General features: G+C 49.8%; 1 pseudogene; it reads right to left on the minus strand.

The window, feature by feature from the left end:
- Window positions 1-718: 718 nt before the first annotated feature.
- On the minus strand, window positions 719-26,659 carry LOC129015148 (tricarboxylate transport protein, mitochondrial-like; annotated as a pseudogene).
- Between the last annotated feature and the right edge of the window lie 975 nt (window positions 26,660-27,634).

Genomic DNA, 27,634 nt, shown 5'->3' on the forward strand with positions numbered 1-27,634 from the left:
GAACTCCTAACAACAGGATTCAGTTTATTCTGAATTGGCAGGGTGGTCCTGAGAGTCATGGGTGCCACCCTGTCCTGGGTTAAGGGAGGCCCAGAGGGCCAGTTAAGGCCAATGGTGGGCGAAGGTGGGGGTGCAGCCCCTTGAATGCGGTGAAAACAGGCTGAGGCCCGGAGGCAGCTATGGTAGGCCGGTGCAGGGTGGAAGGCACTGGACTGGGACCCGGTCAGACCTACTGAGCCAAGGACCCAGGCCACATGAGTATCCCCGGCAGGCTGGCAGGCGAGGCACAGTGTCACATGACACAGAACATGAAACACAGGCCCAGGTTCACAGTAAGCACATGGACAAGTGGGCACAGATTCACAGGCCAGATGGACAGCCAGCCATGGCTGGGCCAGACATGTGGACACAGTGGTGGTTTCACACACAGACCACAGGGAAGACATGGCACTATGGGACACAGTGACTTGATGCTGCAATGCACAGAGCAGGCCGCAGAGCTCAAGGGACATGGGAAGGGGCCTTTTGGCACTTCAGATAGTAATCCCTTGCTCACCATCCTCCGTGAAATCAATATCCCGCACAAGAGTGCTACTCTCCTCGCTCAGGGCCCATAACACTTGGGGGTAGCTATAATAAACTGCCCTGGAATCCTGTGAGACAAGGGTGGCGGCAGCTCTGGAGGTGCCTGGAGTGTCCCCTCGCAGCCCCTCTGGGCTTAGTCCGTCTTCCACACTTTGTTGAGCGGCTTCTCCACTTCATCGTAGATGATAAATGCTATGGCCACATCCAGGCAGACCTGGTCAGTGACTGGCGCGGGACAGTGCCCTTGTGAAAGCCTTGAGCCGCTCCTTCCTCGGGATCTGCAGCCGCAGTCCCGTGTTCCGGTGTTTGTGCACTTCCAGGCCCCGCATCTGGGTCTCGATCCCGTCCAGAGGGGCGTTTCCGAAGACGCTGGCTGTGCCCGCAGTGGCTCAGAAGACCCCAGTGATCAGCAGGTTCATGGGTTTGTCCCTTCGGTACCAGTTGCTGCAGGGAGTCAGGACGAAGAAGCAATGGCCTGGTTCCAGCCTTGATTCAGCGCGGCGGCCCTGAGGCCCTGGTATGTCTCCTCAGCCCTTGATCCCGCACAATCTCCCTAACCCCGAAGAATTATCTGTTCTTGGGTTTGGGGAGGTCTGGTCCTGGATGAACTTCACTTTGATGGTCTCCATGGGACATACGACCACCATGGCCTCGGCCACGCCAGCAGCCGCACAGCAGCCCGCGCCTGCTGTTCAGCAGTCCCTGGGCATCCTGCATCTGGGTGCCGAGGAACTCCAACGTCCCGAACCTGACTCTGCCTCGGCGATGCAGCCGCAGAGCAGGGAGCTGAGGCCGCGGTCCAGGCCCAGGACGCCGTGGCTGTGACTGTGCCCCACAGGCCCCCATGCCCGGTGCCTGGCAGGGGCAAGCGCTCTTCAGTCCTCAAGTGCTCGGTGGGAAACGGAATACAGATGTGGACGCCACCGGCCAGGCCGCCTGCCGTGATCGCCTTCCCGGGGAGCGTCCCCTCGGCCTTCCAGAACGCTGCGCAGCCACGGCGGGCGGGAGGGGTGATGCACGGCGTCGCCTTGGTCTGAGCCTCCTGAACTCCCCGCTCCGACCTTAATTTGGTTTTGACACAATAAAGATCTCACATAAACATAAAATGGGATGTCTTGGCTTGTAATTTTTGTTGAAAGCAATAGTATTGTTGTATAGGATAGTGTATTGGGGTAAATAGGTTTTTTATTTTTATTGTTTTCATCAGCTCACTGACATTGATCGAGAGTAGTTTTTAGGTTATTGATGAGCAGTTTTCCCTTAGGTATGCCTTAGGGTAGGGGTTTGTGGTAATGTAGTTGAGAGGTAGGCTGGGTTACCGACCTTCAAAGGGTTTCCTGCCCCTCCTGTAGATGCAATACCAGGACAAGAGCACATTCCCCTCCCTCCCCCAGTGGTAGAGAGGTTCCTTCTCCATGTTCCTAGCTTCTAGTTGAAGTGGGAGTGGGTCTGCAACAGTGCCCTGTAAACTAATGCTTTAGTTTCTTTATGGGAGATGTATCTGGGCAGAGATGTGGGTGTTAACCTTGTTTCTGCACCATCAGCTACAGTGAGTTTTTTCACAGTTCGCTGTGGCTCAGGTTTGGATGCTCTTTCCCCAGCCTTGTGTTCTATAGGAGAGATGGGAAAGCTATGTCTCCAGAGTTGTAGCAGTGGGTGGGATAGTGCTCCCTCCCTATCAGCACCATGGGGGAAGCATTCTCAGGATTGTACCCCACCCTCCCTGACAGGCCTTATAGGGTTCCTAGAAAAATTATACACAAAGGTGTAAACCCTATGTCTGTAGCCTCCAGGATTTCTCATTCCCCTTCACCCACCCACCCACACACAGACACCAGGAACTAGTTCAAAAGTCCTGCTTCGATTTTACTAGTTTCCATGGTCTTCCAGGTACACATGAAAGCCTGGGGCCTGTGTGACCTGCAGGCTCCTGCATGCCTTGTTGTTGGGTTTCTCGTCTCCTCTGTGACCTCAGTTCTCCAAAGGGCTCAGAACAAGCCATTCATTCATTTGCATTTTCTCCAGCTTTTTTGTTTGTTTAATGTAGGAGCAACTCTTTGTCACGTCTCTACATCTATAAACTTAACTCAGAGACTAATATTTCTAAATACATTTCTTTCCTATCATACTTTCAGTGCTGCTCTACCTATGCTAATTGTTCTTCAGTATTTTTCTTATTTGTATGTCTTTATTTTAAAACCAGGTTTAATTCCTTCTTAAACTAATTTGTAACTTTTCTATTTTCTTCCATTTCATTTATTTCCCTCTGTGACTTTGATTCTTTTAAGACATTTAAAGCATTGATGCATAATTCTAGTGTAGGAAGTCAGATTATACACTGACATTTCTCCTTGACCACTGGTTATAACACTTCAGCCCTGATGACAGTTATACCTGAAGCCAGATCCACTCTTGACGTGTATTTATTTTACTATTCAATAAAAATTAACTCATCATGAACTGTATTTTATTAATATTTGCAGGCTTTATGGACCTGAAAATACAACAAATAAAACCCAAATTACATGACCTCAGGGGGTAAAATTTTTTTGGTTAATTAAAACATTTTTGTCTTTCTGTGATTTGAGTGATCCTTGTAATAGGAACCAGAGTTGAAACTAAAATAAGTAGGTGTTGGTGAGATTTGATGGCTAAGAACATGAAGCTCATTTTGTAATTGAAAGGGAAATAAGAACACGTGTCACCAGTTCCATAAGATCACAATGCATGTGGAATAATCAAAATGGCAACAAGCGACTTATATTTTGAGAGAGAAGAATTGGAACTAAAATGAACAAGTATAAAGCTGACCAAGGGCCAGCACGGTGGCTCATCCCTGTAATCTCAGCCTGTTGGGAGGCCGAGACGGGGGGATCACCTGAGGTCAGGCAAGACCAGCCTAGCCACTATGGTGAAACTCCATCTCTACTAAAAATACAAAAAATTAGCCAGGCGTAGTGGTGGGCACCTGTAATCCCAGCTACTTGGGAGGCTGAGGCAGGAGAATCGCTTGAACCCAGGAGGCAGAGGTTGCAGTGAGCCAAGATTGTGCCACTGCACTCCAGCCTGGGAGACAGGGTGAGACTCAGTCTCAAAAGATAAATGAATGAATGAATCAAGCTGACCCAGTCTGACTTGGATCTTTGTCTTTAACATATATCTGCAGTACTCATGTAGGCAGTGTATAAATAACTTGTCAGCAATATTATTAATGCCCAGGATCTTCAATTTTCAGGGTTTGGTTTCTCCAGTAGTGAGTGCGTTACTGCGCAAAAGGGGCTTGCTATCCAATGCACTAAAGTCAATACTATGACACTGAATTTTTCTTTTTTTTATTATTATTATTATACTTCAAGTTTTAGCGTACATGTGCACAACGTGCAGGTTAGTTACATATGTATACATGTGCCATGCTGGTGTGCTGCACCCATTAACTCATCATTTAGCATTAGGTATATCTCCTAATGCTATCCCTCCCCGCTCCCCCCACCCCACAACAGTCTCCGGTGTGTGATGTTCCCCTTCCTGTGTCCATGTGTTCTCATTGTTCAATTACCATCTATGAGTCAGAACATGCGGTGTTTGGTTTTTTTGTCCTTGCGATAGTTTGCTGAGAATGATGGTTTCCAGCTTCATCCATGTCCCTACAAAGGACATGAACTCATCAATTTTTATGGCTGCATAGTATTCCATGGTGTATATGTGCCACATTTTCTTAATCCAGTCTATCATTGTTGGACATTTGGGTTGGTTCCAAGTCTTTGCTATTGTGAATAGTGCCGCAATAAACATACGTGTGCATGTGTCTTTAGAGCAGCATGATTTATAATCCTTTGGGTATATACCCAGTAATGGGATGGCTGAGTCAAATGGTATTTCTAGTTCTAGATCCCTGAGGAATCGCCACACTGACTTCCACAATGGTTGAACTAGTTTACAGTCCCACCAACAGTGTAAAAGTGTTCCTATTTCTCCACATCCTCTCCAGCACGTGTTGTTTCCTGATTTTTAATGATCGCCATTCTAACTGGTGTGAGATGGTATCTCATTGTGGTTGTGATTTGCATTTCTCTGATGGCCAGTGATGGTGCGCATTTTTTCATGTGTTTTTTGTCTGCATAAATGTCTTCTTTTGAGAAGTGTCTGTTCATATCCTTCACCCACTTTTTGATGCGGTTGTTTGTTTTCTTCTTGTAAATTTGTTTGAGTTCATTGTAGATTCTGGATATTAGCCCTTTGTCAGATGAGTAGGTTGCGAAAATTTTCTCCCATTTTGTAGGTTGCCTGTTCACTCTGATGGTAGTTTCTTTTGCTGTGCAGAAGCTCTTTAGTTTAATGAGATCCCATTTGTCAATTTTGGCTTTTGTTGCCACTGCTTTTGCTGTTTTAGACATGAAGTCCTTGCCCATGCCTATGTCCTGAATGGTAATGCCTAGGTTTTCTTCTAGGGTTTTTATGGTTTTAGGTCTAACATTTAAGTCTTTAATTCATCTTGAATTAATTTTTGTATAAGGTGTAAGGAAGGAATCCAGTTTCAGCTTTCTACATATGGCTAGCCAGTTTTCCCAGCATCATTTATTAAATAGGGGATCCTTTCCCCATTTCTTGTTTTTGTCAGGTTTGTCAAAGATCAGATAGTTGTAGATATGCAGCATTATTTCTGAGGGCTCTGTTCTGTTCCATTGGTCTATATCTCTCTTTTGGTAACAGTACCATGCTGTTTTGGTTACTGTAGCCTTGTAGTATAGTTCGAAGTCAGCTAGTGTGATGCCTCCAGGTTTCTTCTTTCGGCTTAGGATTGACTTGGCGATGCGGGCTCTTTTTTGGTTCCATATGAACTTTAAAGTAGTTTTTTCCAATTCTGTGAAGAAAGTCATTGGTAGCTTGATGGGGATGGCATTGAATCTATAAATTACCTTGGGCAGTATGGCCATTTTCACGATATTGATTCTTCCTACCCATGACCATGGAATGTTTTCCATCTCTTTGCATCCTCTTTTATTTCATTGAGCAGTGGTTTGTAGTTCTCCTTGAAGAAGTCCTTCACATCCCTTGTAAGTTGGATACCTAGGTATTTTATTCTCTTTGAAGCAATTGTGAATGGGAGTTCACTCATGGTTTGGCTCTCTGTTTGTCCTTTATTGGTGTATAAGAATGCTTGTGATTTTTGCACGTTGATTTTGTATCCTGAGACTTTGCTGAAGTTGCTTATCAGCTTAAGGAGATTTTTGGCTGAGACGATGGGGTTTTCCAGATATACAATCATGTCATCTGCAATCAGGGACAATTTGACTTCCTCTTTTCTTAACTGAATGCCCTTTATTTCCTTCTCCAGCCTGATTGCCCTGGCCAGAACTTCCAACACTATGTTGAACAGGAGTGGTGAGAGAGGGCATCCCTGTCTTGTGCCAGTTTTCAAAGGGAATGCTTCCAGTTTTTGTCCATTCAGTATGATATTGGCTGTGGGTTTGTCATAGGTAGCTCTTATTATTTTGAGATACATCCCATCAATACCTAATTTATTGAGAGTTTTTAGCATGAAGGGTTGCTGAATTTTGTCAAAGGCCTTTTCTGCATCTATTGAGATAATCATGTGGTTTTTGTCTTTGGTTCTGTTTATATGCTGGATTACGTTTATTGATTTTTGTATGTTGAACCAGCCTTGCATCCCAGGGATGAAGCCCACTTGATCATGGTGGATAAGCTTTTTGATGTGCTGCTGGATTCAGTTTGCCAGTATTTTATTGAGGATTTTTGCATCAATGTTCATCAAGGATATTGGGCTAAAATTCTCTTTTTTTGTTGTGTCTCTGCCAGGTTTTGGTATCAGGATGATGCTGACCTCATAAAATGAGTTAGGGAGGATTCCCTCTTTTTCTATTGATTGGAATAGTTTCAGAAGGAATAGTACCAGCTCCTCCTTGTACCTCGGCTAGAATTCGGCTGTGAATCCATCTGGTCCTGGACTCTTTTTGGTTGCTAAGCTATTAATTATTGCCTCAATTTCAGAGCCTGTTATTGGTCTATTCAGAGATTCAACTTCTTCCTGGTTTAGTCGTGGGAGGGTGTATGTGTCGAGGAATTTATTCATTTCTTCTAGATTTTCTAGTTTATTTGCGTAGAGGTGTTTGTAGTATTCTCTGACAGTAGTTTGTATTTCTGTGCGATCGGTGGTGATATCCCCCTGTCATTTTTTATTGCATCTATTTGATTCTTCTCACTTTTCTTCTTTATTAGTCTTGCTAGTGGTCTATCAATTTTGTTGATCTTTTCAAAAAAACAGCTCCTGGATTCACTGATTTTTTGAAGGGTTTGTTGTGTCTCTATTTCCTTCAGTTCTGCTCTGATCTTAGTTATTTCTTGCCTTCTGCTACCTTTTGAATGTGTTTGCTCTTGCTTCTCTAGTCCTTTTAATTGTGATGTTATGGTGTTAATTTTAGATCTTTCCTGCTTTCTCTTGTAGGCATTTAGTGCTATAAATTTCCCTCTACACACTGCTTTGAATGTGTCCCTGAGATTCTGGTACATTGTGTCTTTGTTCTCGTTGGTTTCAAAGAACATCTTTATTTCTGCCTTCATTTCGTTATTTACCCAGTAGTCATTCAGGAGCAGGTTGTTCCGTTGCCATGTAGTTGAACGGTTTTGAGTGAGTTTCTTAATCCTGAGTTCTAGTTTGACTGCACTGTGGTCTGAGAGACAGTTTGTTATAATTTCTGTTCTTTTACATTTGCTGAGGAGTGCTTTACTTCCAACTATGTGGTCAATTTTGGAATAGGTGTGGTGTGGTGCTGAAAAGAATGTATATTCTGTTGATTTGGGGTGGAGAGTTCTGTTGATGTCTATTAGGTCCACTTGATGCAGAGCTGAGTTCAATTCCTGGATATCCTTGTTAACTTTCTGTCTCGTGGATCTGTCTAATGTTGACAGTGGGGTGTTAAAGTCTCCCATTATTATTGTGTGGGAGTCTAAGTCTCTTTGTAGGTCATTAAGGACTTGCTTTATGAATCTGGGTGCTCCTGTATTGGGTGCATATATATTTAGGATAGTTAGCTCTTCTTGTTGAATTGATCCCTTTACTATTATGTAATGGCCTTCTTTGTCTCTTTTGATCTTTGTTGGTTTAAAGTCTGTTTTATCTGAGACTAGGATTGCAACCCCTGCCTTTTTTGTTTTCCATTTGCTTGGTAGATCTTCCTCCATCCCTTTATTTTGAGCCTATGTGTGTCTCTGCACGTGAGATGGGTTTCCTGAATACAGCACACTGATGGGTCTTGACTCTTTATCTAATTTGCCAGTCTGTGCCTTTCAATTGGAGCATTTAGCCCATTTACATTTAAGGTTACCATTGTTATGTGTGAATTTGATCCTGTCATTATGATGTTAGCTGGTTATTTTGCTCGTTAGTTGATGCAGTTTCTTCCTAGCCTTGATGTTCTTTACAATTTGGCATGTTTTTGCAGTGGCCAGAACCGGTTGTTCCTTTCCATGTTTAGTGCTTCCTTCAGGAGCTCTTTTAGGGCAGGCCTGGTGGTGACAAAATCTCTCAGCATTTGCTTGTATGTAAAGGATTTTATTTCTCCTTCACTTATGAAGCTTAGTTTGGCTGGATATGAAATTCTGGGTTGAAAATTCTTTTCTTCAAGAATGTTGAATATTGGCCCCCACTCTCTTCTGGCTTGTAGAGTTTCTGCTGAGAGATCAGCTGTTAGTCTGATGGGCTTCCCTTTGTGGGTAACCAGACCTTTCTCTCTGGCTGCCCTTAACATTTTTTCCTTCATTTCTACTTTGGTGAATCTGACAATTATGTGTCTTGGAGTTGCTCTCCTCGAGGAGCATCTTTGTGGTGTTCTCTGTATTTCCTCAATCTGAATGTTGGCCTGCCTTGCTAGATTGGGGAAGTTCTCCTGGATAATATCCTGCAGAGTGTTTTCCAACTTGGTTCCATTCTCCCCGTCATTTTCAGGTACACCAATCAGACGTAGATTTGGTCTTTTCACATAGTGCCATATTTCTTGGAGGCTTTGTTCATTTCCTTTTATTCTTTTTTCTCTAAACTTCTCTTCACACTTAATTTAATTCATTTCATCTTCCATCGCTGATACCCTTTCTTCCAGTTGATCGCATTGGTTACTGAGGCTGGTGCGTTTGCCACGTAGTTTTCATGCCATGGTTTTCAGCTCCATCAGGTCCTTTAAGGACTTCTCTGCATTGGTTATTCTAGTTATCCATTCGTCTAATTTTTTTCAAAGTTTTTAACTTCCTTGCCATTCGTTCGAACTTCCTCCTTTAGCTCAAAGTAGTTTGATCTTCTGAAGCCTTCTTCTCTCAACTCGTCATTCTCCATCCAGCTTTGTTCCGTTGCTGGTGAGGAGCTGTGTTCCTTTGGAGGAGGAGAGGCACTTTGATTTCTAGAGTTTCCGGTTTTTCTGCTCTGTTTTTTCCCCATCCTTGTGGTTTTATCTACCTTTGGTCTTTGATGATGGTGACGTACAGATGGGTTTTTGCTGTGGATGTCCTTTCTGTTTGTTAGTTTTCCTTCTAACAGTCAGAACCCTCAGCTGCAGGTCTGTTGGAGTTTACTGGAGGTCCACTCCAGATTCTGTTTGCCTGCATATCAGCAGTGGTGGCTGCAGAACAGCGGATATTGGTCAACCACAAATGCTGCTGCCTGATCATTCCTCTGGAAGTTTTGTCTCAGAGGAGTACCCGGCCATGTGAGGTGTCAGTCTCCCCCTACTGGGGGGTGCCTCCCAGTTAGGCTACTCGGGGGTCAGGGACGCACTTGAGGAGGCAGTCTGCCCTTTCTCAGATCTCAAGCTGCGTGCCTGGAGAACCACTACTCTCTTGAAAGCTGTCAGACAGGGACATTTAAGTCTGCAGAGGTTATTGCTGTCTTTTGTTTGTCTGTGCCCTGCCCCCAGAGGTGGAGCCTACAGAGGCAGGTAGGCCTCCTTGAGCTGTGGTGGGCTCCACCCAGTTCGAGCTTCCTGGCCGCTTTGTTTACCTACTCAAGCCTGGGCAATGGCTAGCGCCCCTCCCCCAGCATCAGTGCCGCCTTGCAGTTTGATCTCAGACTGCTGTGCTAGCAATGAGTGAGGCTCCGTGGGCATAGAACCCTCTGCACCAGGTGCGGGATATAATCTCCTGGTATGCCATTTGTTAAGCCCATTGGAAAAGCGCAGTATTAGGGTGGGAGTGACCCGATTTTCCAAGTGCCATCTGTCACCCCTTTCTTTGACTAGGAAAGGGAATTCTCTGACCCCTTGTGATTTCCGGGTGAGGTGACGCCTTGCCCTGCTTCGGCTCACACATGGTGCACTGCACCCACTCTCCTGCACCCACTATCCGGCACTCCCCAGTGAGATGAACCCAGTACCTCTGTTGGAAATGCAGAAATCACCCGTCTTCTGCGTTGCTCCTGCTGGGAGCTGTAGACTCTGAATTTTTCTTTTTAGAAAAAAGAAAAGCTTTTTGTTGTAATTTTTGTTTTTTTTTAAATGTTTTTATTTCAATATCCTTTAGGGTACAAGTGATTTTTGTTTAAATGGATGAATTATATAGTGGTGAATTCTGAGATTTTAGTGCACCCATCACCTGAGTAGTATACATCGTACCCAATAGGTAGTTTTTTATCTCTCATCCACCTCCCACCCTCCCCTTCTGAGTCTCCAAAGCCCATTATATCACACCATATGCCTTTGTATACTCATAGCTTAGCTCCCACTTATAAGTGAGAACATATGGTATTTGATTTTCCATGCCTGAGTTATTTTACTTAGAGTAATGTCCTCCAGCTCCATTCAAGCTGCTGCAAAAGACATTTTATTTCTTTCTATGGCTGAGTAGTATTCCATGTGTATGTATATCATATTTTCTTTATCCACTCATTGGTTGATGGACATTTAGGTTGGTTCTCTATCTTTGCGATTGTAAATTGTGCTGCAATAAACATATGTATGCATGTGTCCTTTTCATATAATGACTTCTCCTTTGAGTAGATACCCAGTAGAAGGATTGCTGGTAAATCTACTTTTAGTTCTTCATACTGTTTTTCATATAGGTTGCACTAATTTACATTCTACCAGCAGCATATAAGTGTTCCTATTTCACCACATCCACACCATGTGTTGTTTTTTGACTTCTGATAATGGTCATTCTTACAGGAGGTGCAAGGTGGCATCTCATTGTGATTTTAATTTGCATTTCCCTGATGATTAGTGGTGTTGAGCATTTTTTCATGTGTATATTGGTCATTTGTATATCTTGGGTAAAGTCTTGGGTTACAAAATCAATGTACCCTGTTCGTATATTGTACCAACACCAAGTTGAGAAACAAATCAAGAACTCAATCCCTTTTACAATAGCTGCAATAACATAAAATAACTAGGATTATATTTAACCAAGGAGGCAAAATATCTCTACAAGGAAAACTACAAAACACTGCTGAAAGAAACCATATGTGGGACAGACAAATGGAAATACATCTCATGCTCATGGATTGGAAGAATCAATATTGTGAAAGTGACTATGCTGCCCAAAGCAATCTGTGGATTCAGTGCAATTCCCATCAAAATACCAACATCACTTTTCACAGAATTAGAAACCAAAATTTTAAAATTCATATGGAACCAAAAAAGAGCCTGAATAGCCAAAGCAATTCTAAGCAAAAATAACAAATCTGGAGGCATCACACTACTGCAATTCAAATTATACTACAAGTCTGTAGTTACCAAAACAGCATGGCACTAGCATAAAACTAGGTACATAGGCCAATGAAACAGAATCAAGAAACCAGAAATAAGCCAAATACTTACAATTAACTAATATTTGATAAAGCATACACGAATATGAATTGGAGAAAGAAGACTCTCTTTAATAAATGGTGCCAGGAAACTAGCTAGCCACATGTAGAAGAATGAAGCTGGATTATTATCTCTCATCTTATACTCAAATCAACTCAAGATAGATCAAGGACTGAAATCTAAGACCTGAAATCATAAACATTCTAGAAGATGACCGGGGTGGGGGGTGGGGGGTTCTTCTGAACATTAGCCTAGACAAAGAATTCTTGACTAAGAGCCTGAAAGCAAATGCAGATAAATAAATAAAACCTTATTTACAAGCTTCTGCATAGCAAAAAAATAATCAGAGTAAACAGAAAACCCATAGAATGGAAGAAAATATTCGCAAACTATGCATCCGACAAAGAACCAGTATCCAGAATCTACGAGGAACTAAAGCAAATCAGCAGAAAAAATAATTCCATCAAAAAGTGGGCAAATGACAGAAATACATATTTCTATTGTTATTTGACTCACAAGTAGACAGGAGTCCATATCTTTCTCTCTGTGTAGGCCTCAAGCCTTTTTTTTTTTTTTTTACTAGAAAAGGTTCAGGAAGCAGATTTGGAGACTAATTGGTGATTAGTGGAAGGAAAGGGGAGGTCTGGAAAGTCCTTGAGCATGCACAGTTATCTCTTCATGCTACATCATGGGTTGTATGTCAAATTCAGGGGGAGTTAGTACAAAACATTTGATTGAAATTTGGGCTACAATCTTAGCAAGCTTGTTCTGTGCAGACTCCAGCCACCTTGGTTCCAACCGTTTTCAGTTAGTTTTTTCTTGATATCACAAATGGAGGGAGTTCAGCATTTCAGAAAGTTGTTCCCTTTCTTATCTGCTATCCTGCAAACTCAAGAATACCTGTTAGTCATTTGGTTTCTTACTCTTAGGGGCACAATTTCAGTTTCAGCATGTTTTCTCTGTTATCTGCTATCCTGTAAGCCCAAGAATTTCGTTATATATTTAACTATTTTGGGGTATGGTTTTATCTGCAGCCTGCCTGCCCTAGGTACAAAATCTTCCCAGGATTTTGGACCCTAATGGGGCAGAGCCTGTCACTGGAAGAGCCATGGGATGGGGCCTTTATGGGTAGTGGTGGAACACTGGCCTCAGTAAAAATCTGTCCCCTAACATGGGTCTGGGCAAGAAGGGGTCTCATCAACTCAGTCTTCAGCTGTGGTCACTGTGGGACCCACTAGACATGTAAGGTCCCCAGTCTGGGAGTGGGGACCAGTCTGAGTAGTCCCTGAAGGAACAGTCTCTCTGGGTGTTCTCAAGGACCACACCACTAGAGCTCATTTACTCCTTTCTGGTAACCTGAGCAAATGAAGCCCCTTCCTGTACTGACAGCCCAAAATTGGGGAATCTGTTGTCCTTTTAACTAAGACATGATCTCCATGAGCACAGAAGCTGCTTTGGAATCAACAGATCATTTCCCCTGAACCATTTTCTCACTCAACTGGTATTATTTCTTAAGCTGATTCACCAGCCACAGTGAGCTTTGAGTAGACCAAAGCTGTCATGAGATTTTTTTTTTTTAAGAAAACTGGGCATTTTGTGGTCCCTGAATTATCCCAGGAGGCTGATCTGAAGGGGCGGCCTGCCCCTCCACACCTGTGGGTATTTCTAGTCGGGTGGGATGAGAGACTGAGAAAAGAAATAAGACACAGAGACAAAGTATAGAGAAACAATAGTGGGCCCAGGGGACCGGCGCTCAGCATACCAAGGACCTGCACCGGCACTGGTCTCTGAGTTCCCTCAGTTTTTATTGATTATTATTTTCATTATTTCAGCAAAAAGGAATGTAGTAGGAGAGCAGGGTGATAATAAGGAGAAGGTCAGCAAAAAACACGTGAGCAAAAGAATCTATGTCATAATTAAGTTCAAGGGAAGGTACTATGTCTGGATGTGCATGTAGGCCAGATTTATGTTTCTCTCCACCCAAATATCTCAGTGGAGTAAAGAATAACAACGCAGCATTGCTGCAAACATGTCTCGCCTCCCACCATAGGGCGGTTTTTCTCCTATCGTAGAATTGAACAAATATACAGTCGGGTTTTATACTGAGACATTCAGTTCCCAGGGGCAGGCAAGAGACAGAGGCCTTCCTCTATCTCAACTGCAAGAGGCTTTCCTCTTTTACTAATCCACCTTAGCACAGACCCTTTACGGGTGTCGGGCTGGGGGACGGTCAGGTCTTTCTCATCCCATGAAGCCATATTTCAGACTATCACATGGGGAGAAACCTTCGACAATACCCCGCTTTCAAGGGCAGAGGTCCCTGTGGCTTTCCGCAGTGCCCCTGGTTTATTGAGACTAGAGAATGGCGATGACTTTTACCAAGTATACTGCTTGTAAGCATTTTGTTAACAAGGCACGTCCTGCACAGCCCTAGATCCCTTAAACCTTGATTTCATACAACACATGTTTTTGTGAGCTCCAGGTTGGGTTAAAGTGGCTGGGGCAAAGTGGCTAGGGCAAAGCTACAAATTAACAACATCTTAGCAAAGCAATTGTTTAAAGTACAGGTCTCTTTCAAAATGGAGTCTCTTATGTCTTTCCTTTCTACATAGACACAGTAACAGTCTGATCTCTCTTTCTTTTCCCTACATGATCATATAGAGGTTTCTGGCCCTTGACCCCACTGTGCTTCCAGGTGCCCAGAACAGCCCATCATAGGCCCTTTCCCCTTGGCAGGTGGACATTGTTCATCCTCCTAAAGCAAACATGTGCCCATCTTGGCGCATTTGAAGACAACAGACCTTGCTGTCCAGGCCCCCCCGTTCTCATATCCTCAGGCAGGAACTCACCCTTGGACAGGGGCAGAGACTCCAGAGACCCTGGTCGGGGGTGAGGACTGGGTCTGGGCTTTTGTTCCTGGTGATAGAATGTGGTCACCTTGCTGGCTTTTGAGACCCAGGCAGGACCCTGGTTTGGGGTGTTCTCTGAAGTTTTCAAATGCAGTGTAATATCTTTTTCTTGCAGGATGGACATGGAGCAGGATGTGGACACCCTCTTACCCAGAATCAAGGGGACATTATTGCCAAGTATGAGGGGGTACAGGGCAGGCTCCTCCTTCGAAGGGGCAGAGGGATCACCACTCCTTCTGTGCTGTAGTCAGAGGGTCCTAGGCCCACTTGAGACACAGGGCAGGGAGTGGCTGCACACACCCCCATGCCTCTACACTCCTCTGCTTGGCCCCCCTCACCCTGACCCCTCTGCACTGCAGGGATGCCAGGCCAGGGTGCCAGTGGACATAGGGCAGGAAGATTTTTTAATCTAGAAAATCACCAATTATCTCCAGATTCTGTAGTGTGTCTTCTGTCTCCTGAGCCCCCACCCCCAGCAATCTCATCTCAGTGATAGGTTTTATTTTGAGAAAGGCCTCTCTGAGGAAGGACATGTCTCAAGTCCACCTCCTTCCCAGGATTGGAACTCCTCCCCAGGTGCCCTGCAAATCCAGTCCAAGGTCAGTGTTAGGCCAGAGCTGAGTATCCCAATGTGGGAAACCAGAGAGCAAGTGGAGATAGAAATATGGCTGGGCTAAGCCCCTAGGCTCTCCAAGGCGGACAGCAGTGCAGTCCAGTCTCCAAGTCAACAAGAGAGGAGGGGGCCAGCCTGAGGGGCCAGCCTTCTCCCTTGGAGCCTGCCCTGGAGATCTGCAGGGTCTAGCCACGGGACAAAGGGGTGCTTGGAATGGTCTGTGGGTAGTTGTCCAGCAGGTCTCTGAGAGATAAGGGAGCCCAGCCCTGCCACCCCACAGGGAGGGGTACAGGGGCACCCAAAGCTGTGGCACTGGGAGGAGAAGATTGTCAGGGCCCTGGCTTGGGCATCTCATGGGAAAGGCAAGGAGGCAGCAGAGCTTGCAGCCAAGGTGATCTGACCAAGGGTCTCATGGTAAGAGGGGATCTGAGGTCTGGTGGGAGGGGCCCAGTATAAAGTCTGTCCCTGTAGGGGTCATTGGAGGAGCTGAGGTAGTGGTGACACAATGGAACTGATGACTTTGGGATGCATCTGGATGAAGCCAGCCTGTGGAGGGTGGATGGAGCTGGGGAGGGCAGGAGATTGGGTGAGGCCAGGAGCAGGTACTCACCTGGGACCCCTCAGCAGAGAAGCTTTAGTCAGTCCCAAAGCTCTGGAACACCCTCTAGAGACCCAGCTCCCTGCTGGCTTGGTCAGCACCATGGCCAGATGGAAGACTGGGGGGACTGAGTCAGAAAAGAACAGTGGGAGGAGGACAGCCAGGTGCCCCGTGTCAGGGCTGCTGCAACAGGAGGGAGGAAGCTGTTGGCTGAAGACCCTAAATACCATCTGAGGCTGGGGACTGGGTACAGGGCCATTCTGGTTGCCTGTGAAACCCTCAGTCACCCTCATTGCCCCTGGTGTCCACCAGCAGTGCTGAGCAGCCCAGTTAAAAAGTGGATAAGGCAGGTGTGTGGATGGATCTGGGGGGTTCTTGCTCAGACGTTCTGACAAAACAAGGATAAAAGAAGAACTGGAGTGCCTAAAGAGACAGGAACCAAGACATGGCATGGTTTCCAGGCAGACAGGCTAGAGAAGTGAAGTAACAGGAAGGGTGGGTAGCCAGTGTACAGGGAGAGGCAGGTTAGATAGTCAGACCCTGCGATGGCTGTGGGGCCATCAGGCAGACAGGCTCCAGGGGCCTTAACACACTGGGCAGTTCTCAAGCCAGGTTCCCTGCACTGTAACCTGGGGATGTGGTCACTTCCTGGGGTCTTCTCTCAAGGTCCAGACACAAAAACCTGGGCAGCACTGGCCCACCTCAAGACTAGAGTTTCTTGGTTCCCAAAGAGGACACTATCTCCAGTTCAGGAGGGGCAACCCCATTGGGTAACCCAAACCCCCATGAATCCCAAGCAGCACCTGCCCAGCCCTGTGCTTCCTCTGTTCCCATTTCCCAGCCTCTCCTGGGTATCAGCCAGCAGGGAGGCTGAGACCTGGGGTGGATGTGGATGGGGCTAGTCCTTCCCTGGGGCCTGCTCAGGGAGGGGGATGGCCCCTGGCCTGGTGCAGGTCTTCAGCTCTCTTCACTGCCTTACAGTGACAGAGCTGCCCCTGTCAGTGCCCTGGAGACAAAGGTAACAGCCTGTACCTGCTACATGGGAGGCTCATCCATCAATGGGCAACTTGGTGGCTGCTCAGTGAAGCAGATGGTGTGGCCTGTGAGCATGGGTGGTGGTGAGAGGGAGCCACATGTCCTCAATGGGAGAGGCCACAATTCCTGCTGAATCTCAACCCAAGCCTTGTCCTTGCAGTTGTTTTACCAAACCCACCACAAAGATTCAGGGTAGCTGCTTGGGGGTCACTGCCCACTGGGCACCAGGACCCCACCTGGAGGCTGAGATCTGATTAGGGCATCTGTGGCCTGAGAATAGTGTGTCCTGTGTTCCAGAGGTTGGGTCACCGGTACCTACTCAGTCAGAGGGTCTCGGTCACAAGATCTGCCTTTTTCTGGCTCCTTCCAGTTCAGCCCCATCAAGGTCCCTAATGACTGACCAGGCAAGCAAGAGAAGCAAACTTCTCCAGAGAAAAAGCGTCCCTCAGAAGCACTGACTGTGTTATGTTGCTGTGTGCGGCAGTGAGTTTCATGTCTGTGATAAGGCTGGTTCCTCCTCATGGCCCTGCCGTACTGGAAATGAAGGAGCAGGGCAAGAAGTCCTCAGTGATGACATGATCCAGCATCCAAGGACCAATCCCGGAAGCCTGGCAGCTCAGCTAACTCCATCACTTCTCATTTATGGCAAAAACATCAGGCTATCAGATGCAAAGATAAATGGCTACAAAGGCTTAACCACTGAAATAAATCTAAGAGCAGCAAGAAGGCACAATGGAGAGTGAGGGTCCCCTGTGACCACTCTCCAGAGTTGGGGGACAGGCACCCCTTGCTGTTGCTTGGTACTGCCTGCCTCTCAGACAGCAGGTGGCACACTGTCCTCACTCAAAAGACAACAGGCCTGGTCCCCAACTTTCCTGCCTATCCCTGCAAGGATTACCTTGCTGGGAGACAATCTGATGTGAGAGCTCTTGTTCACCGTTGATTCATGGGAAGGGAGGCCTGGTCCTAGGTAGACTCAACCTCTCCTGAGGAACCATAAGGCCAAAGGCTGGAAGGTTCCAGAATCCTTAGGGTCTTATCATCCTTGGGGTCATCCTGACACCTGCCTCACCAGAGCATTCTTCTGTCCACAGATATCTCAGCAGATCTACAAGGGAATCCCCCCACAGGTATGGGGTCCAGCATGGTCACTCCTGCTGGATGCCAAGAAGGTGAAGGTCAAGAATCCAGCAATACACCAGGTCAGGCCCTTCCACACCCAGCCAGCGCAGGACAGACATGTCACACCATGTCAGGAGCCCAGTTAACCGGCTGGAGGGAACATCCAGCCTGGCAGTTATGGGGTCAGTAGCACATCCTGGGCACAGACAGTGACATGGACACCACAAGTGAGCTGGGCTCTGGTGACATTCTGTGGCTTAAGAAACAAGCAAGAGAAGCAACTATCTGCAGAGAAAAACCCTCCTTTCCTACAGAGGCACTGACTTTGTTATAGTGCTGTGTGCAGCAGTGAGTCTCCTGTCTGTTCTGAGGCTGGTTCCTCCTCTTGGCCCTGCCCTATAGAAAATGAAGGAGCAGGGCAAGATGTCCTCAGTGAAAATGAACCTGGATATGAGCCGCATTTTGAGAAACCATTTCATGTTCTGGGAGGGTCCAGGGGAGGTGAGGAATCCAGAGGGATTGGGGCATCTGGGGGAATATGGGGAGGTCTCATGGCAGAGGTAGGGGTCTCAGAGAAAGGAGTGACAGCTCAGGCCACTTCCTGGAGTTCTGGCATCTGGAAGGGTCTGCAGAGGGGCCTGGAACAGAGAGGTTCTCAGGGCAGCCCAGAGGCCTGTGAAGACCTCTGCTCCTTTCATGAGGACAAGGAAGTGCTGTGCATCTAGATTTTCACCTTAAAACAGCTCCCACAACACTTGATCGATGGGGCAAGGATTCACAGGAAGACCCTGGGCCAGGAACGCTCCTTCCGCACAATGTCTGGCTTTCTGGGCCAGAGGTCTGGCTCCCTCAGAAGGACCCAGGTCCCTTCCTTCCAGCAGGAGGCACAGGCAGGTCCCTGCAGGGCACACAAACCAACAGTGCCCCTGAGAGGGGGTGTCCCATGGAAGAGGCCAGTGCTCAGGGCCATCATCATGGGCAGATTGGGCAAGGACTCCTTTTGGGAGAGCCCAGGAAAGCCCAAAGCCGTTGGGAAACCCCTTCTTCCAGGAGCCACATGCCACTGAGATGAGTCCAGCCCCATGAGGAACTACAGGACCTCATATAATCCAGCCTCATAGAGGAGGGGGTCACATCCCATGCAGACGGAGCCCCAGGCACTACAGACTGAGTCCCTAGTAGATCACTGGCCTCTAACCTTGAAGGGCCAGGTCCTCCCATGCCTGCTGTCTGCACATAGCCCCTTTGGGCTCATTCTGAGGCTCTGGGATGTCTGCCTTCTAAAGGACAAGTGCATGCTCACAGCAAGGGCATACACATCCAGTAAAGGTGCACAGAACCCATGTGCCTGAGGGAGCTCTGGGGAACACACAGGAAGACCCCAACTGTCCTAAGAGCCGCATTCACACTGTCCATATGACCCTCTGCTCTGGCCTGGATGGAGGGTCAGGCCTGGTGGGCTTGGCAGGGCACCATGATTCCTCCCAGAAACCAAACCCATCCCTGACATGGCACAGATGAAGAGCAGGAGTGTGGCGAGCACTTCCCTACAGAGATCTCTCACCCACCAGGGCCTCCTGTGCACACCTGGATCTCATGGGTGACCAAACATGACCAGCACTGCCCAAAGGGAGGTGCCTAGGAAGGAAACAGAGTGCAGGCACTGATCCCTCCCAGAGGACCCCTCTCCCAGCATGACGCCCACCTCCATCCCCAGAACACCTCCTGAAGCTGTCTCAGTTCAGCTCGGGGGAGCTCCTTCAGGACATGCTGTCCTGTGCCTGGGGTCTGGAGGATGACGTGGTGCTGAGGCACCTTCAAGGCCTCCATGGCACCTTGGAGAGGGACCCAGGCATCCCAGAGAGGATTCAGGGAAAGGGCACAGGCGGGCCCGTGGCCTGGAGCCAGATGGAGTTCAGCTGAGCATGGGAACTCATGGCATGGAGTGGACGGTGCTGGATGGCTGAGGGACCCAGTGCCCAGGGGCGTCCCACCCACTATGGAGACAGGCCATTATATTAGGTGGCAAAGAGGCCAGGTGACAGTTTCTCCCAGCTGAGTTCCGGACTAGGGTTCAAGCCCAGACCAAGCAGGCCCTGGGGTGAGGGTGTGAGGCAGGGAGCCCCGAGCCAGCCTGAACCCTGAGGAGCCATCCCAGGAGCACCCTGAGGTGCTTTGACAGCACCCATGCCCAGATTGCACACATCCCTTGCTCTAAAATTAGCAGCCTGCAGGGGTATCCTCAGTGTCAGAACAAGTGGGCCACACAGGGCCCTCAAGGACCCCAGGGACCTAGGTTCATGAGGCCCAGCCTTGCAAGGGCCAGATGGGCTGGGTGGAAACGCTGACCAAGTCTGTTTCCTTTCAGCCAAATACGTGGGGTTCCCCAAGAGGGCCCCTTGCCTGGAGTGAGCATCCTTGATGCCCAGGCCTCTGTGAGCATCTCTCAACACAAAGGCCCTCTCCAAGGGCGATGGGCTGGCCCTCCCAGGACCAGCAGCCCAGTTCCAGAAGCCCACGGGGTCATCACCAACCTCACCTGGCTAGTGTGTCCCTGAGGCTATGGCAATCCGCATGCAGGGAGTTCCACAGAACCCAGGGCCGTAGGCTGCTCTCTGGGGCCCCAGGAGATCAGGGTCTGGCCAGCCTGTCCCTGGCTCAAGACACATGCCTGGGAATTGGGGTTTTCTCCTCTGCTCTTAGCATCTCCTGGGTAAACCAACAGTTACCCTCCCTCATGACTCAACATTCACATCCATGAAAAAGGCACCGGTGAGGGTGACCTTTCCAGGAAGCCACAGCCCATGTCATCCCTGCCAAGCTCTAAACTTGTCCGCGGGAGGGCCAAATGGCGAATTCTCCCAAAAGCAGCTGAACTGAAGCTCTGGCTGGGCGGCAGCACAATGGACAGTGTCTCAGTTCCACATCAGCTTCGGAAAGCAGGCAGCTCCCTGGGCTTGGTGAGGCGCGATGCCCAGGAAAGACCCCGGGAGTGCGGGTGGGAGAGGAAACTGAGCGGAGCAGTGAAAGGAGAGGTGAGGATGATTGGGCAGAGGTGAAGTGCACTTCGTAGCATCAAATCTTGCTAATTGTACCTCAAGTCCCTCTCCGGACTTACTCCCCTTAGCCAGGGGTGGCACAGAATCGGTGACTGGCATTGCTTTGGAAGCAGAAAGGTCCACGCTGCCTTCTTACCCATCCATCCCGGGCAGCACACCACCCTGGCTTATGCTGGGACTACAGTCAGCGGCCCTGAGACCCAAGGCCAGAAGCGGTTAAGAAACTACTACTCCCTGCATGCCCTGCGAGGAGCACACTGCACTGCCCCTCCCTCCAGAAATGCTCACTGTCCAGGCATACTGGGAATGTGGTCCAGCTTCCCTCAGACCAACAGGCAAAAGCGGTTAAGAGACTACTATTCCCTGCATGCCTCTCAAGGAGGACAAAGCTCTGTGCCTCCCTCAAAATACCCGCACCACCCCCAATCCCGGTGCATGCTGGGATTGCAGTCTGGCGTCCCGGCGACCAAAGGCCGAATGCGGTTAAGAGACTACTACTCCCTGCATGCCTGGGGAGGGGCGCACCACCGCTGCCCCACCCACAAGGTAACGGCACCTCCCCAAATCCCGGGGCATGCTGGGATTGTAGTCTGGAAGGCAGGCTACCAAAAGCCAATAGCAGTTAAAAGATTACTACTCTTGGCCTGGAGCAGTGGCTCACGCCTGTAATCCCAGCACTTCGTGAGGCCGAGGCAGGCGGATCACCAGGTCAGGAGTCACGAGGTCAGGAGTTCGAGACAAGCCTGCCCAACATGGTGAAACCCCCGTCTCTACTAAAATTAGCCAGGCATGGTGGTACATGCCTGTAGTCCAATCGCAGGAGGCTGAGTCAGGAGAATCGACTGAATCCGGGAGGCGGAGGTTGCAGTGAGCCGAGAGCCGAGATGGTGCATCGCGCCACTGCACTCCGGCCTGGGTGACAGAATCGACTGAATCCGGGAGGTGGAGGTTGCAGTGAGCCGAGAGCCGAGATGGTGCATCGCGCCACTGCACTCCGGCCTGGGTGACAGAGCGAGACTCTGTCTCAAAAAAAAAAAAAAAAGATTACTACTTTTAGCATGCCTGGCAAGAGGAGCAAAGCGCTGCCCCTTCCTCAAGGTACCCGCAATGACCCCAACGACCCCCCCAACCCCGGTGCATGCCAACTCACGTGCATCCTGGGACCGTTGCTACCCACAAGACGCCCAACGACACCCCAACCCCGGTGCATGCTGGGACCGATGGGATTGTAGAGACTACTTCTCCCAGCATGCCAGGTGAGGAGCGCACAGCGCTGCCCCACCCTCACAGCACAACTTCCATTCCCGGTTGGGGATTGTAGTCTGGCTGCTTGCCAAAAGGTGTTGAGAGACTACTACTCTGCATACAGCAAGAAGCACACAGTGATGCCCCTCCCTCCAGGGATCCTTATGGTCCCCAATCCTGGTTCATGCTGAGAAGGTACTCTCCCAACTCTGTGACCAACAGGCCAGGCGCCTATACTCCCAGCATTTCCAGTCCTCTTCCGCCGCTTCCCTCCATGCATCCAGTACAGTTTCACAGTACAGAGGGGAGCTTAGCTTCCAAACCAACCTAAGCTGGGAGGAACAGCGGGAGAACAGCCTGGAAAGCAGGCCCACCCAGAAGCAAAGGAACCGGATGTCCCTCAAGAATGAGACAGGAAGTGCAGATAAAATGCAACATCGCCTTTCCTAGAAGGAAAAGGCCAGCCACAGTCGTCCACCACTCATCCTAGACTGAAACGAACCATGCAGCCATCAGGTGGGACATGGAGACCAAGGGAGCTTCCCTGTCCAAGACAGGTATGGAAGCCCAGAGGATCATGACACCTGCCTAATCAACCAGAAATAGGTCTGGAGAGGGAAACAACTATGAAACGGATCTCCACGAAGTTTCTCCCTCATGGACTCCAAAGTGTTCTTTGTTGAAGACTTTAAGCCAGACCAAGCCTCTAGGCTCCTATGGCAGATAGAGCAAGAGGGAGTACAGAGCAGAGGCCACAGCCCAGGCAGGATACAGCACAATGCCACTACCATGCGCATCCGGGAAGAAGTGCCAAATGGGAGACTGGGCCAGAAAGGCCAGATTTAAGTCACAGAGATCCTTGCTACGTCCCGTTCCCGGCTTCTCCTCCAAGATTGTCGCGGTGGGGCTACATTTCTTAATGAGAGGAGAGGGTGGGAGGTGGGAGGAGTTAGAACCATCTTCTTTGATGTTGGTCTGCACGCACTCCTGCAGGACAATAAGCTCCTGGGAGGCTTTGGTCCTTGGGTGTGGTGTGGTTGTCTTGATTCTCGAAAGTAGGATGCCCAGGATGGGGAGGTTTCAATCGCTGTGGGTCCAACGCAGCTCCCCAGGTCAACCCGGCCTTCACAAACCTAAAGTGGAACTGCCAGGAAAACTACTGACAACCGGCCACACCACCCAGGCAGAGAACCAGAAAGAGGCTCACCAAACACAGGCCGACATGCAAGAAACCATCCTCCAGCACACAGGGCACATTCGTCCCAAACACACATGCACACGGGCACACACACAGAGAAAGACAGACCGAGACAGAGAGACAAGGAGAGAAAGGGAGACACACAAACACACACAGACATAAAGCAGTGGCACGGAAACAGTCACCCCCAGGCAGCCCCTAGGCTGCCAGGTTCTGCTCTCCGTGAGGACGTCTCTCAGGTAAGAGAGTAGCCCACGGGTCCACAGTCAGGCTTGTCCTTGAGATCGCAGGGGCACGACTTGTGAGGAGACTCACCGCACACCGTCCCGGAAGGCCTGAAGCTGGGATGGTGCGCTGCTTCCTCATGACTCCTCTGCCTGAGGTTTCTTCACCTGGTCGGCCCTCCGCGACTCCTGGCGTCCGGAGACCATCCTGTTGACCCCTGGGAGAGGTCAGGCTGGAGCCTTGATACCGACGCACTGCCACAGTGGGCTCCTTCTTCGCCCAGCCTCATGGACCCATCACTCGAGCGACGGTGGGGGTCACTGTGCCTTGAGAATCAGCTCGTGCACTGCGCATGCGCATTGGCTAGGCCGACTTGCGCTCCGCTCCTATAAGTCAGGTTGCAGCCCCTTTAAGGAATGGCGACGGGGCCGGGCGCCACCTCCCTGGCTAACCAGGTGAAACCCCAATTCTACTAAAACTACAAAAAATTAGCCGGGCGTAGTGGCATGCGCCTGTAATCCCAGCTACTCGGGAGACTGGGGCAAGAGAATCGCTTGCACCAGAGAGGCGGAGGTTGCAGTGAGCCGAGATCGCGCCACTGCACTCCAGGCTGGGCGACAGAGCGAGACTCCCTATCAAAAAAAAAACAAATGGCGACGATCCGGGGGCAGTTGCTCAAGCCTGTAATCCCAGCACTTTGGGGGGCCAAGGCGGGCGGATCACCTGAGGTCAGGAGTTCGAGACCTGCCTGACCAACATGGTGAAACCCCATCTCTACTAAAAATACAAAAATTAGCCAGGCGTGGTGACACGCGCCTGTAATCCCAGCTACTCAGGAGGCTGAGGCAAAAGAATCGCTCGGACCCAGGAGGTGGAGGTGGCAGTGAGCGGAGATCATGCCACTCCAGTCCAGCCTGGGCTACAGAGGGAGACTCTGTCTCAAAAAAAAAAAATGGTGATGGCGCGGCGCGGCAGCAGCTTGGGCTGCGGTGGTGGTGACAGAAGCTGGGGACGAGTAGGGGGAAGCATGAGTTGGGGGGCTGCACGCGAGACAGGACCGGGCCCCAGGATTCCTGTCCCAAGGCCTCCTTAAGCCATCTTCTGCTTCGGTGCCTGGTGGAGGAGGAGCTTCAGGACATCAGCAGGGATCTCCAGACTCCTCTTCAGATCCTATTTTGGATCCCACCGGGTGAACAGGGATGGGCTCACAGTCTGGTGAGGCAGGGAGGGCATAGCTGAGGTACAGAAAGATATCATGGGCCTCAAGGTGTGGTGTCAGCTGAAAATTTACTGACCCATGAGCCCACTGCCTCCCTCCTCCTTGGGTGGAGCAGTGGCCTGCCAAGGTCTCCAAAGCCCAGGGGCTCCTGCATCCTGACACTGCTTTCCGGGACACGTGCAAACAGGGACAAGGGCGAGCCTGACATGGAACAAATCTGACCACACGTGGCACTGGCGTCCCCTAAGAGTAGATGGAGTGAGTGTCTCCGAAGCCATATGGGGCGATGAAGAGACCAACAGTTATGTCCAGGCATGTGCCCCGGGGACACAGGTGACCTGCCCAAGAAAGCCAAGGAAAAGCAAAACACACCTGGGAACTAGGAAAGGGCCTGTGCTGCAGTCCAAGCCACATTTGGGGATGCCTGCCTGAGGACCTAAGAGGTTAATGCAAAGTACACCCCACCCCCACCCCTCTACCAGCTAGGTAGCCCTGATGCAACCTCCCCTGCACCCAGCCCAAGCCCAGTCCATTTGGCTCTCCGACACAAGGCAACCTCCCCTGCACCCAGCCCAAGCCCGGTCCCCTTGCCTCCCAGTCCCACCCAGGAGCAGAGGAACTGGATGTCCCTCAAGAATGAGACAGTAAGTGCAGATGAAATGCAACACCGCCTTTCCTAGAAGACAAAGGCCAGCCACAGTTGCCTACCGCTCATCCTAGATCTAGACAAACCACGCAGCCATCAGGTGGGATATGGAGACCAAGGGAGCTTCCCTATCCAAGACAGGTATGGAAGCCCAGAGCTCCAGGATCGTAACACCTGCCCAATCAACCAGAAATAGGTTTGGAGAGGGAAACAACCATGAAACAGATCTCCACGAAGTTTCTTCTGATGGACTCCAAAGTGTTCTTTGTTGAAGACATTATGCCAGACCAAGAAGACTCTAGGCCCCTCAGAAACATGGCAGATAGAGTAAGAGGGAGGAGAGAGCAGATGCCAGAGCCCAGATGGGATACAGCACAATGCTACCACCATGGGCATCCAGGAAGGAGTGCCAAACAGGAGACTTGCCAGAAAGGCCAGTGTTTGAGTGAAGAGGCCCTTGCCACATCCTGTTCCTGGCTTCTTCTCCAAGTCTGTGTCGTGGTGGGGCTACATTTCTTTTTTTTCTTCTTCTTTTTTTTTTTTCTTTTGAGAATAAGTCTTGCTCTTGTCCCCCATGCTGGAGTGCAATGGCGCGATCTCAGTTCACTGCAACCTCATCCTCCCGAGTTCAAGCGATTCTCCTGCCTCAGCCTCCTGAGTAGCTGGGATTACAGGCGTGAGCCACCGTGCCCTGCCGGGGCTATATTTCTTAATGACAGGAGAAGGCATGAGGACTTAGAACCAACCTCTCTGATGTCGGTCTGCACCCCTCCTTCAGGAGGACAATGAGCTCCTGGGAGGCTTTGGTTCTTGGGTGTGATGTGGTTGTCTTGATCCTAGAAAAGAGGCCACTCAGGATGGGAAGAAGATTTCAACCCCTGCGGGTCCGACGCAGCTCCCAACGTCGCTGAGGCCTTCAGAAACCCAAAGTGGCATCGCTAGGAAAACGACTGACAACCAGTCCCACGACCCAGGCAGAGACCCAGAAAGAGGCTCACCAAAGACAGGCTGACATGCAAGAAACCACCCTCCAGCGCACAGGGCACATTAGTCCCAAACACGCACACGAACACACAAAAAGAAAGAGACAGAGACAGAGGAGAGAAAGAGAGACATACACACACAGAGACATACAGCAGTGGCACAGAAACACCCACCCCCAAGCGGCCCCAGAGGCTGCCAGGTTCTGCTCTCGGCAAGAACCACCCTCGGGTAAGAGAGCAGCCCACGGGCCCACAGTCAGGCCTGTCCTCGAGATCACAGGAGGCACGACTTGTGGAGAGACTCTCCCGCACACCATCCGGGCAGGCCTGAGGCTTGGATGGCGCGCTGCTTCCCCAAGACCCCTCTACCTGAGGTTCATCCCGGTCGGCCCTCCGCGACTCCCGGCGTCCGAAAACCATCCTGTCGACTCCCGGGAGAGGTTAGGCCGGAGCCTCAACACCGAGGCACTGCCATGGAGGGCTCCTGCTTCTCCAAGCATCAGGGACCCATCCATCCCCTGGGCGATGATGGGGGTCACTGTGACGCGAGAATCGCCTGGCGCATGCGCATTTTCTAAACCGACTCTAGTTGGGCTCCCGGAAGTCAGTTTGTGGCTTCCTCAAAAATGGCAGCGCCTGCCGCGGTGGTGGGGACTGCGGGGACTGCAGCGTCCGAAGCTAGGTGGGGGGCATATAGGGGGATGCGTGAGAGAGTGGGCTGCCTTGCTACTCAGTGCCAGTCCCCTGGGAGCCCTATACTCTGGACCTCCTTGAACCTTCTTTGGTGCCCGGTGGAGGCGGAGCTTCAGGGCATTCCAGACTCCTCTTCCCATCGGATTTTGGGTCCCGCAGAGCGAGCAGGGATGGGGTTACAATCTAGTGAGGCTGGGACAGCCTCCCTGGGGCACAGAATGATCCCATGGGCCTTAAGGCGTGGTGTCATGAGCTCACTGCCTTTCTCCTCCCTGGCCGGAACAGTGGTCTGCCGGGTCTTCAAAGCCGGCCTGCGAGGAAACAACTTGACCAGATCCACTGTCTGTGACATCTCATCTTCCCAGCATTCCTCCTTCACGGCTCATTTCCAAAGCTTGATTTTACACAGACCAGCATGAGGCGGGGAGCCTGTCACAGCATTATCAGTAGGGTTGCCATAGTAACGCTAGTCATCTGCTGGGCTCACCTCGCCCTTGCACCCTTGCACTCTGCCCCCCATTCCCTCACCTTTCCCATTGCCACGCCCCTCCAGACATACGCAGTGCAGCCCCTCCCTATGGAAGGGGCTTAAGACCTGCAGGCGGGCCAGTTCTCTTGGCGTCTTTCGATCCCACGAGGGAAGCTACGTTACCTTCTGGGTATCTAAAACCGTCAGTTCACTGCCTGAAGTGAAAACACCCA

This window comes from Pongo pygmaeus, chromosome 18, assembly GCF_028885625.2.
Source record: "Pongo pygmaeus isolate AG05252 chromosome 18, NHGRI_mPonPyg2-v2.0_pri, whole genome shotgun sequence".
Lineage (NCBI taxonomy): Eukaryota > Metazoa > Chordata > Mammalia > Primates > Hominidae > Pongo > Pongo pygmaeus.